The sequence below is a fragment of the Buteo buteo genome, chromosome 5 (assembly GCF_964188355.1).
Source record: "Buteo buteo chromosome 5, bButBut1.hap1.1, whole genome shotgun sequence".
NCBI classification, from domain to species: Eukaryota; Metazoa; Chordata; class Aves; order Accipitriformes; family Accipitridae; genus Buteo; species Buteo buteo.
The window spans coordinates 41,559,886-41,577,953 of NC_134175.1; the positions used below are offsets into that span (position 1 = coordinate 41,559,886).

General features: G+C 42.9%; 1 protein-coding gene across 1 annotated transcript in view; it reads right to left on the reverse strand.

The window, feature by feature from the left end:
• Nucleotides 1-18,068, reverse strand: part of SEMA5B (semaphorin 5B) — a 281,418-nt gene that overhangs the window by 168,028 nt on the left and 95,322 nt on the right. The window contains exon 3 of the mRNA XM_075028790.1: nt 13,019-13,158. The gene's annotated coding sequence lies outside the window, so the exon portion shown is untranslated. The remainder of the gene's footprint in view (nt 1-13,018; nt 13,159-18,068) is intronic.

Below are 18,068 nucleotides of genomic sequence, written 5' to 3' on the forward strand. Positions count from 1 at the left end.
AGGATATTTCAGGCTGATGCTGACATCCTATATATTGAGATCTTATAGCCAAGTCATCTGTATCAATTCTGTGTTACTTCTCTGTTCAATAGGTGGTGGGTCAAGAAATTACAGGAAGTCAAGTAGCCCCCATCTCCTACATGGTTATTAGATCAAAACGGAGTGATTGCTCTGCTGGCTCAAATACAGGAGGAAAGAACAACAAAATCCCAGTCATCCAAACATATAAAAGCAGTTAAAAGTGAAAGCAGAATTAGGTTAGTTAAGTAATGAGGAAAAAAGCCCACCTATTTTTCATTCAAGTTCTACAGTAATTCAGAGGCTCACAAGTCTCCACTGCTCCATGATAGACCAGAAGAACTCACTAGCAAAGCTTATTTTAATTCTAAGCAAATTAAGACACACATTATTGCAATATTTGCCTATGGACTTGCATAAATGATTTACTTAATTTATCCAATTAAAGGAAAGGACTAGACTGTATGGATTGTAAGTGATAAATGTAATGAAAATTGAGAATTTCCACTGCACTACTTCAATTTACTCTGACCTTCCCTGATTCCACACTTGGCCAAGCCATACCACTCCAGCTACCTTTGCCTCCATCACTGCTCTGCTCCGTAACACTGACGACTCACTCCTAACATCAGTCACGAGCTAAAAATCACTGTCTATGCTACATCAACACGCTTCAGGGCACCAGCCAGCTCTGATGGGTGTGAGTCAGAGGAAGGTCCCTTACGGCACACCGTAGTTTCTTGCATCTTCCCTAAAGCATCCGACATTGGATACTCTCACTGGCAGCACATCAGAGAAGAATGATTGCCAGTTTTACCTGGCATGGCAATTTCTATTCTCCTAACAAGTAATGAGAGTTGCAAGCAACTCTCCAAAGCACTGCTTAAAATCTGCACCCTTAGTTGTTCTGCCAGTAGCCTTCTGGAATCCTGTAGGGATGTACTACCCCCAAGAAGGGTATGTGTGTCAAATAACTGACTTCCTGCTGAATACAAGTTATCTTCAGAAAAGTATTAAAAAATCATGCTGAATACCAGACATAGCTACGCTCACTTTTGCATCATTTGCAAACAAATACCTAGCGCTGCACAACCAAAGTAACTCTGGGGTATAGACTTTGTCCTATTCAAACCTGTGTACAATGTGCAAAGTTACCAGCCAGCTTCCTAACCCAGCCTCCTTAGTGCTACTGCACCCCTTTAAAAGCAGGAGGAAAAAACGTTTCCTCCTCTACATAAAAGGAAGAGTTTGCAGCGGTCAGAGACAGACAAAAAAGTGTTCTAACTTGGAAACTGGCTGGCTTGAGTGTGTGAACATTAATCAGAAATAAATAAGAAATATCAAGGTATGTATTGCATTGTTGGCCTGGACCATGCTCTGATGTTTATCACTGCCAAACATATTCACTAAAATAGGAAATGCCTCAAAGCTGAGGATCTCTCAGTGCCAAAAGAAAGAATCGAGGCAACAAGGATTAAAGGCTATGATGGGAGGGAAAAAAACAAACTTAAAGAAAATGCAAGGGTATGAAAAAAAAGTGGTAATATATTCTGGGGAGTAAGGGGAGAGTGAAGCAGAGTTTGCTCAGGGTCTGTGACAAAAGAGCTTTGGTGACTCCCCCTTCCCTTCCACTCATCCAGTCCTGACAGACATGGACAAAATGAATAAAAATCAAATCCACTGAAGGACAAGGAGAAACAACACTTTTCATTAGCCTTCATATCCAACAATGCGGTGAGAAGCCCTGGAGAAGGGGTGCAGCGTGCAATAGCCAGGACGTGGAGCTGCAGTCCGTGCCCACAGACTGGATGAAAGTCATTTAGAGGCGGGACAGAGCAAGCAACCTGTTAAATGGAAAACCAAAAGATCAAACAAATAGGCAAGCGCTAGAATCTTAAAAATCAACCAGCTGCTTTATTGGGAATCAATTTTGCTCCCTTGGGAAAGAAATAAGATAATAGAAAGACTTAGATCTGGAAAAGAGCCCTGCTCCTGAATTCTGTACTGCAGGGCAGCACTAAAGGACAGTCTCCAGCAGTGACTCAGAATAAAAATGGCCAAAACCAGGTTGAGGTGGAATAAAAGCAGACAGCACATTTCTGTGGTACTGCTGAAATGAATAGTCTTAATTCATGTGATCAGTTCATCTGTCTCTCAGACACGGTATTTCTCTTTAACATCACCCTCGTTTCAAATCAGATCATTTTGTTTCCTTCTTTGCAAAAATGCAGGTACTGTTTCTATCAAGCCTTGTCCTAATGCTTTTCTAGGCCAATTCCTCCGCTATCACCCCTGGCCCTGATCTTCTCACAGTTTCCCTCCAAGAGCAATTATCTAACCAATGCTCCTTTAGAATTAGCCATAAAACAACACAGCAAGCAAAACAGTGACTTCCAGGTGTCTGAAGCCACATCCTTCCTCTTTCCCCCTTCCTTGCCTGCTTCCATGCCCTCTCCTGTCTGCTGGATCTCCACCACATGCCCACTTGGTCCATCTCTTTTCCAGGCTGGAGAGTCCTGGTGCATTCTACTCAATCACCAAAAGTTACAGACACAGCTAGTGTTAAACTTGTTTTCTTACAACTGAGGTCAGTACTTTCTCTCCTGAAGATCAAGTCTGAAATGCACTGAAGGCTGAAACAACACTCCCCAGCCTCCCAGATTAGAGTTTGTCCACGGGTAGCCAAGATTTCACTGCACATGATGCCCTACAAAACTCCCCCATCCCAGCTCAGCTCCAGGGCTGACAGTATCCATCAGCAATATGTCAAAGTACCGGTATACCCCAAAAGGGTCAAAGCAAAGATGATAAAGGTTTTATGCTCAAGACTCTAGCATATTATTTTTGACTCTCTTTGCAGCAGGCACCAGCCAGGAGACATCTCCTTCCAAGGCCCAGTCTCGTTAAACTGCAACAGAATTTCACTGAACATTCATTCAATTCTCTCTGCTTTTTGCCCTTTTTGGCAGGAAAAGGCACTTTTGATAGCTTGGCTTTTTAATAAGGAAATTCCTCAGAGGGTCTTTGCCGAGAACATACAAAAATTCACTGACAGCTGCTGTGATGGTTGCTCATTTTTGGGTTAGTGCACAGTATTTAGACAGGAAGCAGTTGAGGAAAAGGTACAATTTATTAAAAACAGGCCAGATTCCAAAACTCACGTTACGGTACAACACATGGCACAGAGACAGCACGCTCCCACTGCAGCTACCTGCATGGACGGGCAACCCCAAACCCCCGCTATTGTGTGAGGCAGGCCCAGGAGCTGCAGTTACACCAGGGGAGAATAGGACCCACACCACTTGCAGTCCTTCAAAACTACAACGCTGTGATAAATTCCTTTTTGAAAGACACATCCTGCTTTCCCACATGGTGCAAAGTGAAGCCAAATCTTTGCATCTCTTTCTACATCTTTAAAGCAGGTGTCAGACAGAAAGCTGTCTCTCTGAAGGACTCACATGGTCCCTCACACCATGGCATCACTGTAACACAATAATTTTTACAGCACGTTTGGGAAAGATCTCCTCCAATTTACAGGAGGGGAAACTGAGGCAGAAAGCCACTCAGTGATTTTGCACAGTGCTCCCCACTGCACAGCAGGCTGATGATCACTCTGGCTCTTACAGACCCCCCAGCATTTATCTCACTGAAAAAGGTGTTCTCACATCGTCAGGTCCACTCCAGCAGCAGGGTGGAGGTGGGATTTTGCCCCCTGCCCACATAGTGGCTGCTGCCCCCGCCACAGGCAGCCTCCCCTCTTCCACTCTTCTTCTACCCCTGGGGCAGCTGCATTGCTTTGGTGGGACAATTTCTGTATGTTACAGCCTATGAACCCCCACGGGGCCTCGCACCGAGAGCACTATAAAATGCACATTTCCCTTTGGGTATAGAAACGACCTGGTCTACCCTGCCAAGCAACACCGCTGCCAGGCAGCTGCAGATCACACCAGCACAAGGTTTGTGCTCTGGACACATGGCCCAGGTCTCTTCAAGCAGCCAGCAAAGAAAACCTCTGAAATGGGGTTCATAAAGCACCTGATGGCAGCCTAAACGAAATAGCGACAAAACAATCTCTTCCAAAAAATGGTTGCTATAAAAAAAAGATGAGATTTTGCCATCCACTTCAGAAATTCCCACTACCAGGTGGTGACTATTTCACTTGCTTTACAAAAGCACAGAAACTCCCGTCTCCCCCTGCCTGTGTCGGCAGGCTCGCCTGGATGTTTTCATGTACACCCACATTTGTCTTTCCTCGCATGATATTACAGAAACATTTCGTTTTGCTCTTTTCATACGCTACGTTCCAAAGCGTTTCTGTCAACAGTGAGCTGCATCCCCGGCGTAAGCTCATGTGTGTAGTCAACTGGTAGGCAGTCATCAAATCCCACATACAGCTAGAGCCTGGTCGTAAAGAAGAGGATCAGCGCAAAGCGATGACACACATACAAGCACATGGACACGCAACGTGCCTTTCCTGCCCTCACCACCAAGGCTTTTTGCCCAGTTTAAGCCCCACATAAACCCTTAAAGCCTGGCAAAATGTCAATGAAATTTCATGAAGGTTCATGCCAGCATGTGTGCACCGATAGCTTGGTCGTGCAGATCTTGGAGTGGCTGGCTGCTGTACCCATAGGCGCCATGCACACTGATAATTAACGTTAACATACAGATGGTGGAACTGGTCACTGGTCACAGCCAACATGAAAGTCAGAGGGTTTGTGCACTTAGGAACTGAGCCCCAGCTGCTGCAGTGAACACAAGACCTTCAGCGGGGGCACTGAACCACAGAGGGGGAAAAGAAGCAGTGCTTGCCTGGAAGAGGTAGTACTTTGCATTTTTTCACAATTAGAAAACTCAGCAGTGGCTGAATGGATTTATATCTGAAGTATCAAAAGGAATATTTTTTTCTGCCTCTAGAGAAAATAGCATCCCAAGCGCTAATTTTTATTTAAGCAACTGTAGAGAGCAGTCTAGAATGAAATTGCCATCTGAATCTTAATAATACCTTCACATTGAAACACTGTAGCAAATTACATGTAAGATTAAAAAAAAGGAGTGATATTAACATATAATGAGCCTCATCAATTACTATGGATCAGGAAAAGTAGCCCTCATATTATTGAAATAGTTTAATTTGCATGACTGGATGATTCAGATTCTTCTTGGTCATTCATTCAAATCTCTCCAGAAGTCATAGCCACAGACAAATGTCCCGTAGCAGGCTTGGCCTTAAATAACTAAATTAAATACACTGTTAGTTACCCTCTCGTTTTGCAGCGGGGAAATTGAAAAGATTTCCTACAGTAAGTCTAGGGAGAAACACAGATCTCTAGCCATTACTGAGCTAACTGTATATGTATATAAAATTAGTATGATTTTTATAGTGCAGGAGTATGTAAAATGACTTGCATATTTGAGTTTAGCTTCCCATGGACCAAGGTTCAGCCCCATGCTGGAAGCAGGAAATGTATTTTAGCAGTATAGCAAAGGATGGACTTAAGGACAGGGATTTGTGTCCCCACCATTTCTACTGGAGCCCAGCAGCTAATAAACCACCCAGAAAACAGATAAACTGTACTCAGAACTAAGGCCGTGTGTGCGCTCGGGTTTAATCCCAGTTCAGCCACTGGTGACGAGCAGCTGACAGATCTAGGTCTACAAAAGCACATACAGAGGAAGCCACATTGAGGTGTTTCCTCCAATTTTGCCAAACCCCGGCTTTTCTTGGCCATCCTAGGGAGTTTTCCCCAGCTGTAACTGCATCAGTTGAGGATGACAAACAGCGGGATGACAGGTACAAAGATACAAGTCAGGAGCTGCTCGGCATTGCTTTGGACATCACATTTATCCTCTCTGCTTTAATATTCCTGCTCAAGAGTTACATTATTTCCTCGCTTTGTGGGGACATTGGGAAAATCCATTTAATACTGTTGAGCAGATTAAGATGTTGGATGAATATCGATCACTGAGCTCATTCTGACTTTAGTACCATATATATATATAGGCCAATCTTCAAGACACTTTTGATGATCAGCACTGACCAATTATATTTAATGAAAACTATTTTAGAAACACATTTGAGTCGGGTATCATTCATTCATTTCCAGATTCAATCAGCAAAGGAGCAGGGGAAAGTTTGTTTCCTTTTCTGCAGATTAAAGGTTGTGTCTGCTTTGAAAATTAATCACTTTCTGCTGTCATAAAATGCTCCAAGAGGCAAACTGATGGATTGGCACGAGGTTGACTTACAATAAACAGATACCCACATGCGTGCAAGTGCTTGTAAAGATTAAGGATGGAAAGGGACTTTTTAGAGGTACACAGAGATACTATCATGAGTAATGACATGAGGAAAACAAAGGCAAAATCTTAATTTTAAAATGCGCTGTGGAGTGTTTATTAGAGAATGGGGCAGGGATAAACTTCCAATGGAAGCTCTGAAAATTTCATCACTTGCAACTGCATATAAATGAACCGGACAAAGCACCTGAGAACGTACTGTCAGATGTGCTCGCGTTTTGGCAGGCAGATCATTTAGAGGAGCTAAAAAACTCCTTTTCCACCTGATATTCCTTGAAGGCCCATAGCTGGAATTATCACAAGCTCCTGGTCCAGTGAGGCCCCTCACTGTTGCTGGGCTGTTAGGAGGGGAGAGAAGAGGGGAGGAAGGACTGGCATGTCCCTGGGACACCGACGTTTCTCAGAAGCACAACCCAGCCATGCACCATGCCCCCCTTTTCCCACCTCAGTTGCCCTGCACAGAAAAGAGCCTGCAGTCATTTATTGCCTTTAAAAACTATCTATCTGACAAAGTGACGGCCTGGCCATGTCCTGGCTTTAAATCAGAAAGATGGCAGGACATTCACTACATCCCTATGTATCCCCTGTGGTCCACAGGCATCCTTCTGCCCTACCCAAGTCACCGCTGTCCCAGCCATGCCCTTGTTGTGGGCAGCATGATAACAAAGTACAGATAATGATTCCAATTAGGAGATGTGAATGTCATTCCACTCCCCCTGCTCTCTTCCAGGTCACTATGAATGAGTTTGAAAACTACTGGCACAGCAATTTAACGATAATTCAGATTTAATTTGCACTCTGTCATCTCTGTTTTTTCTATAGGCTTTAATAGTTTAATTTAACAGTCTTAAGCACTGTCTATATTACCGAGACATAATGTGTATTTCAGATTTGAGCAGCTGCATGGCATAAAATAATATTTCACATTTATATTGTGCCTTTCATGCCGAAGATGCTTAAAAATGCCTTGATTACTATATCCACACAAGAATCAACTCATCCATCACTGAAATGCAGCCACTTCTAGGTTGGAAACCTCATCAGTCTTTAATAATTTAGCAAAATAGAGCAGAATATTCCACTGAAACGAGGAGGCAAGTTGAGCAGGTAAAATTAAGTTATCCAAAACTGTAGTTGGGCAGGGCTGTCTGATATGCTCACCCTCATTATGGGAAGTTTTTTATGACTCTCAGATATCTAATCAAAAGGCAGTACCTGTGGGAACAGTTTCCCTTACACCGGCATCAGTTTATTACCGGTTGAGAGAAGGAAGGCTCTACCATCTGCTGCATGGCTCAGCAGCACAGCTCTGCCTCTCCCTCTTCCACTTCCCCTCCAGGTCAGTAAGTCCCAATCTGATGACAGTCAGATCTAACCCTCCAAAAGATAAAGAAGCAAAGTTTCTCACTCCACCACTGCCCAGGCCAGATCCTTCAAGCCAGTGAGGAGGCACCCACTGATGCCAATATGCTCTGAATCAGGCCCTAATGAAGCACAGCTCAGCTCTGCCCATCAACCCCAACGCTTGCTAGCATCACCAGCTGCCAATTTTCTAACTGAACGGCTGTCCAGGGAAAGCAACTTTCACATCTCAGTGAACTCTCTGCTTAATCTTTCAACGATCGATGTAGGAGAGATCTCTTACACACGTAGATGGAAACCATCCTGCGATGAATTTGGCTCTGGAAGTGGAGCCCCACCTGCTTTAGCTGCCCCACGACCCCTGCTCCAATCAGCAGGAATCCATGCTGCTACAGCCTCTTCCCAAAATGTCATGTTCTCCAGGCCCCGGCAGCTATGGAAGGTGGTGTTTTCCCATGTAGTCTCCCAGCTAAAGCTTTGTCTCACTGGCGCATTTTTGTGATAGTGATCCAGGGACCAAGTAAAGTAGCAGGGAAGTGGGTGGGTGGAGAACAAATGTGTCAAACTTAATAAAGATTCTATTTTCAAGCACACTATCATCCATGTTCATCACATATTAAAAGCTTTTCATCTATAAAGTCTTTAAAACCTAGTTTAATAACCTGCAATCATTACTTGAATCACAAAATTTGCTTTTTATTATATTGTGTAAATGAAGCACTGTAGCATTTAATGTAAATTATTTTTTCCTCTCCCTCTTTTATCACTGTTTTTAAAGCCATTATGATCAGGTGTTTTTCTCAACCTACCCTAAAAACACACAGCACAATATCTATGGCCCAAAGTAACACTGTTCCTGGGATTTGAGTATAGCAACAAAAGAACAAAGATAATAAACCAGCCTTTTCCATGTGCTTGCTGCCTCTGAGGTTTCTAACTGGGCTGTTCAGACCATTGTGTCTCCCCAGGGAGAGGCTTCAGGTCCCCTTATATCCAGGAGACATAAAAAGGAATTTGTTCATTATTAATACACTGTCTCCAAGAGGCTTTTCTTTTTAATCAAAGTATAAATTCTGCAATGGAATTGATATATGTGCAAACTGAGAACACCGCGCCGTCGATGGGGTCTTCTGGCGTTACGGGCGAAGGTATGGTAACAAACCATTAGTCAGATTTGTGGCTGGGGTCTGGTCAAGAGTCATGGCCGTTTCAGGCCAGAAAGACATTTGCCATTTAACCAAGGGAGGTCTTCCCAGGGACCATATTTTATTGAGCTGCCAGAATGCCAGTAGGGGCAGCCACCTGCCTGCGTAGATGGCACAGAAATGTTCATCAACCCACAGCCCAGTACACGCTCCCCCTGGTGTGTATCAGCACGTCCTGCTACCAAATTATGCCTCTGCAGCCCCAGCGGGACTTGTGGCAGCAGGTCTCATGTCCGTCACTGAGGCCAGTCTTTCACAAAAACAAAATGAAAACATCAAAACACCTGGAGTAAAACCAGAAGGAAAAATAAAACGGGAAGAGAATTAAACGCTGGAAACTGGTCCAAACTGCAAAGCTGAGAGATGTGGATCCAAAATTTGGAGCAATTCTAATCAGGGTTTTGGTTCTGGCTCATCTGTAATTAAAATGAAGTACAAATCTGCCTGAGACAGTCAACAATCTCAGCTGTTTCCAAGATCTGGCTTTCATTAATTTCATTAACATCTTAAATGCATTCTTATTGCTTGTTCTTATGCTGAAGAGCAAGCGAAATAACAACACACCATGAACCAGTTTATCTTTGTCTTCGCAGAGGAGCAGATGCGGTATCAGTCTCAGGGGCACGCAGGCCCTTTGCATGGAAAATGGCAGCGAAGGAAGTTGTGCAAATGTTGAAATCTTTGGCCTGAAAAAATAAGTAAATTGAAACTAGCACTTTCATCAGTGCCTCATGCACTTTGGGGAGCTGCACCAGCATTATTAGTATTAATCAGTGTGACAATCTCAAGCTATAATTTGCCAGTCTTGTTCCAGAGAAACAGTCAAAAAGCCAGAACTCATATAGAGCCCTCCCAAGTACCTGCGCTCTGGGAGGCCTGATCTGGGGATCCTGCAGGAGGCTTACAGCCCAGCCTGATGCTCATGGAGGGAGAAATATCACAGACCGAGTTCCTGGCCCGTGGTATGCATTAAACATGCTCTAGTTAGGTGGGTGACCCAGGTTATAATGGTATTTCTGCCCTTTCCTTCAATTCAGGTATTTAAGAGCGGGATGAAAATGGGAATTGGGAGGGTGGTTCCTCATCTCTCTGAAACAAAGCTGCAGCACCCGATGAGACGAATTTCCCGTGTGCTCCCCACGGCTTTGCAGGTGTTAGGACCTCAACCCGGGTGGCAGAACAGGCAGCATGTGTTAGCAGGCCCAGCAATCTCAATGGCGAACCGTGCCCCATCCGCAAGCTTTGCCGCAGCAGCAGGACAAGCAGCAGGGCAAGAGAAACTTTGCGCTCACCAAAGCCGAATCCAGCAGGGCTCCGGGGCACACGCTACTGTTTGGGAGGGGGAAGGAAGCCGCTTTCAACCTATGCAGTGTATCAGGGCACAGAAACTCTGGACAAACTTTTAATCAAATTTCACTTGATCTAAATTATTTTGCCAGACTTTATCTCTCCTCTAGAGTGAGGCAAGTTACCAACGGAGCGACTAGAGGGTGCTACAACACATATGGGCCTCGGACTCTGACCGCCTGGCATTCAGAAATTCCTGGCACAAATTAACTGTTCAGCTCTGTGATGATGCCGATTTGCTCCGCTTGGCATAAGCAGATATTTTGATACAAGAGAGATGATACTTTCTGGGACCTGTCATCCTCGGGTTTTCAAATCCACTGGCATGTTTAATAGCAAAAAAGATGAGAGACAAAAATAGCCTTGTACAGATAAAGACCTCTGTGTCACAAATGAAAACTCAGTTTAATTAAGCTAACTCACACACATTATATTCCACCCATAAAACTTAATATCACCTAAAAATTTCCATCAAATGCAAATTTTCCTCAGTGATTTATTTGTGCAATTGTGAGATGGGGAGAAAGCACACAAAGCAGTGGGAGCTGCAGGCTGAAGTAAACAGTGTTGTCAGAATATGCAAAACAAGGGAAGAACACAAAAAAGAGAGAGAGAAGGAAGGGACAAACATTCTCTGGCTGGCAAGTTATTGAGTGTTTAGAGCCAAAGAGGAGTAGAAAGCTTGGAGAGGAATTTCAACATGTAACCTATAGACTCTACTCTATTTCCACTCCCAGCATCTCTCCCACTTAGCTAACAGATAAAAATCTTTTTGGAGGTAGATGTAGGGTTAGGTTTGTGGTTTTAAAGGTCATTGCCTAAAATCAGCACCACAGTGAGCAGAAAGGAGCTTTGCAGTTGGTCGGCTTCGGCGTATCCCACACTTTGAGGAGCGCTGGCAGTGAGGTAATCCCCTAGGAATGTGTGTGCGGTTGGATGGCTGTGAAAAGAGAGCGGTCAGCTACCAAAGCTCTGTGCTGAATATTCACGTCACACACACACAATCATTTTTCTTGTTAAGTATTGAGAAGAATGGGAACATTATAAATGCAGTATCTTTTTTGGCTACAAGTTTAGCTGCTTTAAAAAGATCTGCTCCCTCCCTGCTCCTCCACTCCACCAGCTGTGCTCCACCTCCATCGCCAAACCAAATCTGCACACACTGAACTTTATAAGACATAAAAAAACCAGGGGAAAATTAAATACAACTGAACTGAAGCTCAAGAGTAACAAGTTTAAAAGACAATGATGCAGCAAACTGGTATAAGCATTTTAAGGTCACTTGTATATCTAAAAATGACACCTTATCGAACACATAACCCCACGCCGTGTGCTTGGGTGATATCCACATCCGTATCCATATCCATGTCATCTTACTCAAAGCAACTGTTTTCCTCTCTATATGTTGAAGAGTCATTACAGCCACAGCAGATTTAAGTTTGCTTTGCCAGTGCCAGGCAGTGTTGGTAGTGCTGGCTGATGAAAATATCTTTATTTGCCTGAGGCACTTAGCAATTTGTTGCAGTGAGACAGAGAAAGAGTAAGTGTGGATCAGGTGTCCCAGCCCAAAGCTCAAGCACATCATGGAAAGTTTCCCACTCATTTTGGTGAGTTTTGGATCAAGCCCTAAGCAAGAAAAAATGCAATACAATACTTCCACTCACTTTTCTGATTATTTGTCAATAAGGCTAGACAGATAATATCTTTTTTTTTTTCTTTTTTTTTTCCCCCCTGTTTCAAATGTCCCTGCATTGGCATTTATCTGTTCATATCCATATGTATTTGCTCATCCTGTGCTTAGCTCAGTGGACTTATGCTCATGCAGTTTGCCTGCATGGAAGCAAGACAACAGCACCACACAGAAATAATTTTCAGATTAATGATATCTACAAAAGAAGAGAGAATTAGACCAATCATATCCCTCATTTGAAAATTTTTTTTTCTATTTTGTCAAAAAATTGCATATACTTGTACTCACAAGACTACATTAAGTTTCTAGGTTACTGATTATGAGATGATTGGCGCGTTTAAATGCCAATCTCTGTTCTCTTGCAGGAAACAACCAGTTCAAACATGCAGTTCTTGACCCACTCTAGTACTTTTAAGCTTACGGTTTAACAAAAAGAAAGAAAGAAGGGTGGTGAAAACCAATCCAATTCAAACTTTTATACTATATTTCTGGGTAAGCAAAATCCAAAAAGCATTAAGGCATGTGCTCAGAGAGATGAAAACTCATTGGGAACAAACTTTCTAGAACTAAGCAGCAAAACACTCAAACAGGTGCTCTGTACCAGGGGCCAGAATGCAAATTTACTGCAAATTTATTACAAATTTTAGCCTTTAATTTCTAAACATGCATATAGAAATGTCCTTACAGCTGTTACTAACTCCAGCACAGAGGTCTTCAACAAGGTATAGCACTGGGAAAGGTCCTGGGTAGCATCTGGTACTGTTTACTTCCAGCTGAGGATTGCCCTGCAGTGTACCATCTCTCCCTCAGAAGATACTAACTCGCCACAGATATTAACTGACCAAGCCTGAAAATCCTACTGTGTTCCATTAACTCAAAGCCCTCCACTTTACCAGTGCCACCAAGAGACTTCTCAGGGTCCTTCCGCAAATCTGTGACTGTAAGTACAATTTCCTTGTCTGTTGCAGAATTTAACTCCTATATGAGACCATATCTGAACACTGTCTCCAAGTGCTTCACAACAGGATGTGAACTGCCCACTTCATACACGGAGGACCACTTTTTCACACCATGTTAATGAAGGTCATTCACTCACATAGAGAAAAGGTGCTTTCTGGGTTTCTATCATTACCGCCATGACTACAGCAAAGTCTGCTCATGCTTCAACTTCCAGACTGGCTGCCCCCACTGGAATTTCTGCAGATGGCCCATCTCCCATGCAAGGCATCCAGGAAGCTGATAAAAAAAAATGTCTATATGAAATTATGTTCATAATTTCAAAACTGGCCCAATTACACATGTTTGGAAGGAGACAATCGGGGCTATGGTTAAAAAAAATTACACTACTAAAAAGTTATTTTCCTTTCAACTATCTTATCAAGTTCGTTAATACCTTCTGCTGTTGGTGAAATGATCGCCTATTAACATTTCAATTTATTATTGCTGTTCCATTAATGAGACCACAAAAAATGGAAATGAGGCCTATAAATATGCTAAGAGTTAAAGTCAGGAATCGTAACAGTGTGTGCACTTTATGAGTAATGTTTCGGTACTGCTAGCATTCAAAACAGCATGGAAGGATGGCTCTGCAGCATAAGCACCTGGCTTAACAAAGAAATCCCCCAAAAGCCAAACAAAACCCCACCACAATTCCTGAAACCATAGGTTAAAATATCAGCAGAGTCAACTCAGTCTTAACCCCTGCTGCAGCAGACAGGTAAACTCCATGCAGTTCACCATTAAAATGTCTTTGGAGAAGGGCCTTCCCAGTGAAGGTCACTGGGACTGTTAAACTTCACAAAGCAAATTCTGCAGGAGGAAGGATTTGTCTCCATGTCCTTTGTCGAAAAACCCTCTCTCCATTCTAATGCCTACTTACTGCCACCATATCCCATGCTGGGGGGAATTGATTCTCTTGATAGTATCACAGGTCCTCCAGGAAAAAGGGCAGACTATAAATAGAGAACTCCAGACTTGGGAACCACATTAAGATTCATTTGAGAAACATGTTTATTGCCAGGTAGCCTTTTAGATCCATCAGGCTCCCACAGTTCCTCTGCTGATCTTTTCTCCAACAAACAGTGAATATCCTCCATGGGTCAAGAAACAACCTTATGCAAATGGCATTACTGCAACTTGCATTTTCAATTATTAATATTCCACTTCTCATCTTACAAACTTTTTCAGAAAAGGAGGAAAGCAGCAGCTTGTTCCCCTGGGAACAAAAACACAAAATGAGGTACCTTGCTGAGCCATGAAAGGAACAGTCCCTTCAGCACAGGGATGTCATACCATGCTAGCAACATTTTTGTTTCTGCATTTTATTCCTCTCTAGTGATTAAAAATGATCGATCCTACCCCGTTTTCTGTGCATAGCAGAGGGCACTAGGCTTATGCTAAATGAAATGTGTAGCCACACTTCCCCTAGCACTATCATCTTGCATGGAACAAACTTATAATTATTACATTGATTTTATAATTTTCCAGGAAGCTCAGATTTCATGACAGGGACTGGCTTTGCGCTGAGGTCCCACTACATCAGCGAGAAGAGAACACTGCAGTCCATGATTCTTTTAAGCATTAACAGAAGAAATTATCTAAATTAGCCAGTTTGCCATGGCAGTAATAGTAGGTTTGGGAAAAAACCCAGACACCTTCAGTAAGATGAAATAAAATGAAAACATAAAAAGAAAACTATTTAATGAGAGCACAGGCTATTTCAATAAATCTAGTTATTTGATAAGCAGACTGCCACTGTTAGCCTTTTATCATCTGTGAAAACACATGATGGATCTTCTCCGTTTGCTTACAATGGCAAACCTTCCCTTTCTGATCAATATTAACATTTTGCTCTGGTGCCTCTAACGACATGGATTGCTAGCAACCAGTCCAGATTCCACCTTTCAGGAAGTCTAAGCACTGACAACCCGGGCATGGCTCAGTGGTGCATACATATGGCACACAGACTGGGTGGTTTGAGGCTGTTAAATGTTCTTCCCTTTCCGAGTTTGCCTAAAGGGAAGGAAAACGGCCCCCGCTGAGAGTGTACGTACATAAAGCTGTAACAAACATTTAATTTTAGCTGCTCTGAAAGAGAATTAGTCTGTGCATTCTGCACTGCCAGTTCCTACTGCAGCTGCTCAAAAGAGGTGGCTTTGGAGGGTTATTAATTCCCATATTAATGGTCAGCCTCCTCCTCGTTACTGAAATATAGGCTCCCAAGTGTGCTTCAGTCTTACTTTCCCACATCTCTTTCAATTCTTCCATTATAAGTAGAAAAAGTCATTATTTGGCTGAAAAGGACCTCAATCCAACACAGGCTCACAATACTTTATCTAGCTTTATGATTCAACTACACACTTTTCCTTCTGTGTAAAAAAAACTTGTTCAAAGAAAAAAAAGAAGAAAGAAAAGAATGAAAAATGTACAGCAAGTTCCAGGGAAACTGCTAAAATGGCTACTGCCGGTGTGCATTGTTTGTGCTAAACCAGTTAGCAGCCACAGGAGGGAAAGACTCTGATATGATTTTTAAACTAGGCTAGTGAAAAACATTTCACTCGCCATCAGAGCTGATTTGAAAGGATTATTTCTCTGCTACACTTGGAGAGGCCAATGCTGCCAGATGTCATGAATCTAAAAGCACTTTATGCAAAACATAAGGCATCATATGAAATCATGTGTACCTTACATACCATGCAGCCCTTTGCTGACGTTTAGGCACTAAGCTTAGGGGTACTACTGGAACAACCCCCCAAAAACTCCACAGAGATTTGACTCTGCTTGAACTGGAGCAAAGCAGAAGTTACTCCATCAAAATCAGCTCTTCAGCACTTCAGTTTAGCTCATTTATGCTGGCTAAGGATCTAACTTTACTATCTACAGATTGAGAGATGCTAAAAAAGGGCTAATTTTATATGTTTTACCAAATATAAAACATGTGATTGAAACGTAGGCAGAGATTCATCTCACCCTACTTTATTCACCTGAAAGCTGGGCTAGGCTAGGCAGCAAGGCAGTTGGTATGTCAGCAGGAGGAGATCAGCACGCTCAAAGGTCAGCTCTTGTCACCTGTGGGAACACCCTTCTGATGAGTGACACCCTGGAGATGCTCGTCTCCTTCCTCCACTACACAACAAAACTGGATTATGATACGTCACCTCAATCAGTTGTAACAAAATAACCTGATAGTTATGTAAAATCTTGATTCTCCTCCTTTTCTCCCCCACTGTTTTTGTGTCAACATGAACCCACTGACTTTTGCAAGGTAATTCAAACTCAAATCCATCTAGCCATAATACCCACTCCAAAGTCATGTTCATCCGGACTGAAAGATGATGAGGGCACTGAATTCAATTGTCCCAACTTCTTCAGAAAAGATGCCCCAAAAGCAAGAGACTCACAGATCGGCCTTTACATAAGGCCTTTTGGTTTTTTTCATCCAGGTTTTGTCTCAACAACAAGCTCTCACAACAAGTTTAATCTGACACAAGACAACTCCACCACAAAACAACTGAGAAATATAAATTGCTGTAACAGCCCCTCACCACAGGATGAGTTGCCCTGGATGTGGAGCAAAAGTAGATATTGTTCACACTTCACTGCATCACTTCCAGTGAATTTCGCTGAAGTTTTTGAGAGTTAATAAGCTGCTGGCTTCTTTTTCAGTCTTCAACAGTGTCAAGGCTCTATACAAAGAGATGTATGGAAACAGTGTCTGATCTAAAGCTAGAAACAAAAGAGCTTATTTCCCCTTATCTGGTGAAGAATCCAGTAAGCCTTTTGGGCACGTAGTTGAAACCACAGTAAGGACAGTAAAACCCTTCCTGGAACTGAAGAATCATGAAGAAAGTAAAAATCAAGAAGAAAACAAGTTGTTAAATAGAGTATACTTGAGGAGAGCTTTAATCAAAGGTGATGCATGGTGTAGATCCCTTAGCAGACACTCCAGCGCTCACTAGCAGGAGATACTTAAGGAACAGACTGGGACTGTTCCTGTTCTTGACTCAGCTGGGGCTGTGTTTCCACCTTTGGCTACCTCTCTCTTCCCCACCTGCAAAATGGTGATAATTCCGTATGAATAAAATTTAGTAGATGAGAGCTAAGCCTTATTAGTAATAGGAGGCCACATCCTCCATGTCTTCAGGCTGGCAACAACCCAGGGAAATCAGTGTGGGATTTCCCAGCCAAAGGGTTAGAGGACAGAGCCCAAAGCTGTGGGACAAAGCCTGTATAAGGAAGAAGAGATGACCAAGTGCCATGCCCTTCACATATCTCCAGAGTGGTGTAAAGTAATTCCAAAGTTTATTGTTGCAAAGCAAAGCTGAGATATATTGCTCCTTTACAAACACAGACATTTCATCAGAAGACATCAAGGCAAGTTTTGCCTTTGTTTTGCCCTTCATAACTAAAAAAGGCATCCCACAAAATAAACAAAACCCCTTCTTCTTTCATTATCTCCAAACATGCTACTTCCACCAGGAGCCAGCCTCTGCAGCAGCTATCATTTTGCTCCAATCTGGTAAAGGTCCTCTCCTCCCTTCCCCCTCCTCTCCCCTTTCCTACCTGGGGAATTCAGCTGCTTACAGAAAAACCTGGAAAGAGAAAAAAGGAATAAAAAAGTTGGCTTGCATGGCCCAGAAATAAAACCTGAAAAAAAGTGAAACCGTATGCCTTGCCCCTGGTGGCTCTGGGACTTGGAGCCAAACCAAGGCCACGAAAACAGAATATTGCTCTTTGTTAACCATAAATAAATAAATAAAGGACTACTCACTCTTGCCCTTCGGGATATGTTTTCTAAGGAGGAAGAAATTCCCCGTGGAGTTTATTATGTGTAGACGGGAAGTGTGCCTCCTAGGGAAAAGCACTGGGGGTAGTTTTTCCCTTGGTGATTTCCTTCCCGCCTTTCCGTCAGTCCTTTATTCATTTTGCAAGTCTCCCTCCCCTCCCTTCTGCAATAACTGAAGCCACACAAAGGAACATGCAGGTAATTCAGCCACTCAAAACTACACAGCATCTCCTTTCCTATATAAACGATCAGTGTGTGGCCTGGGTTTCATTTGCAACTGTAAATGAAACAGGCCTACAACTGTGTTCATAATCCTCCTTAATTGAATTTCTGTGACAAAACCCAGACAAAATTATTACCC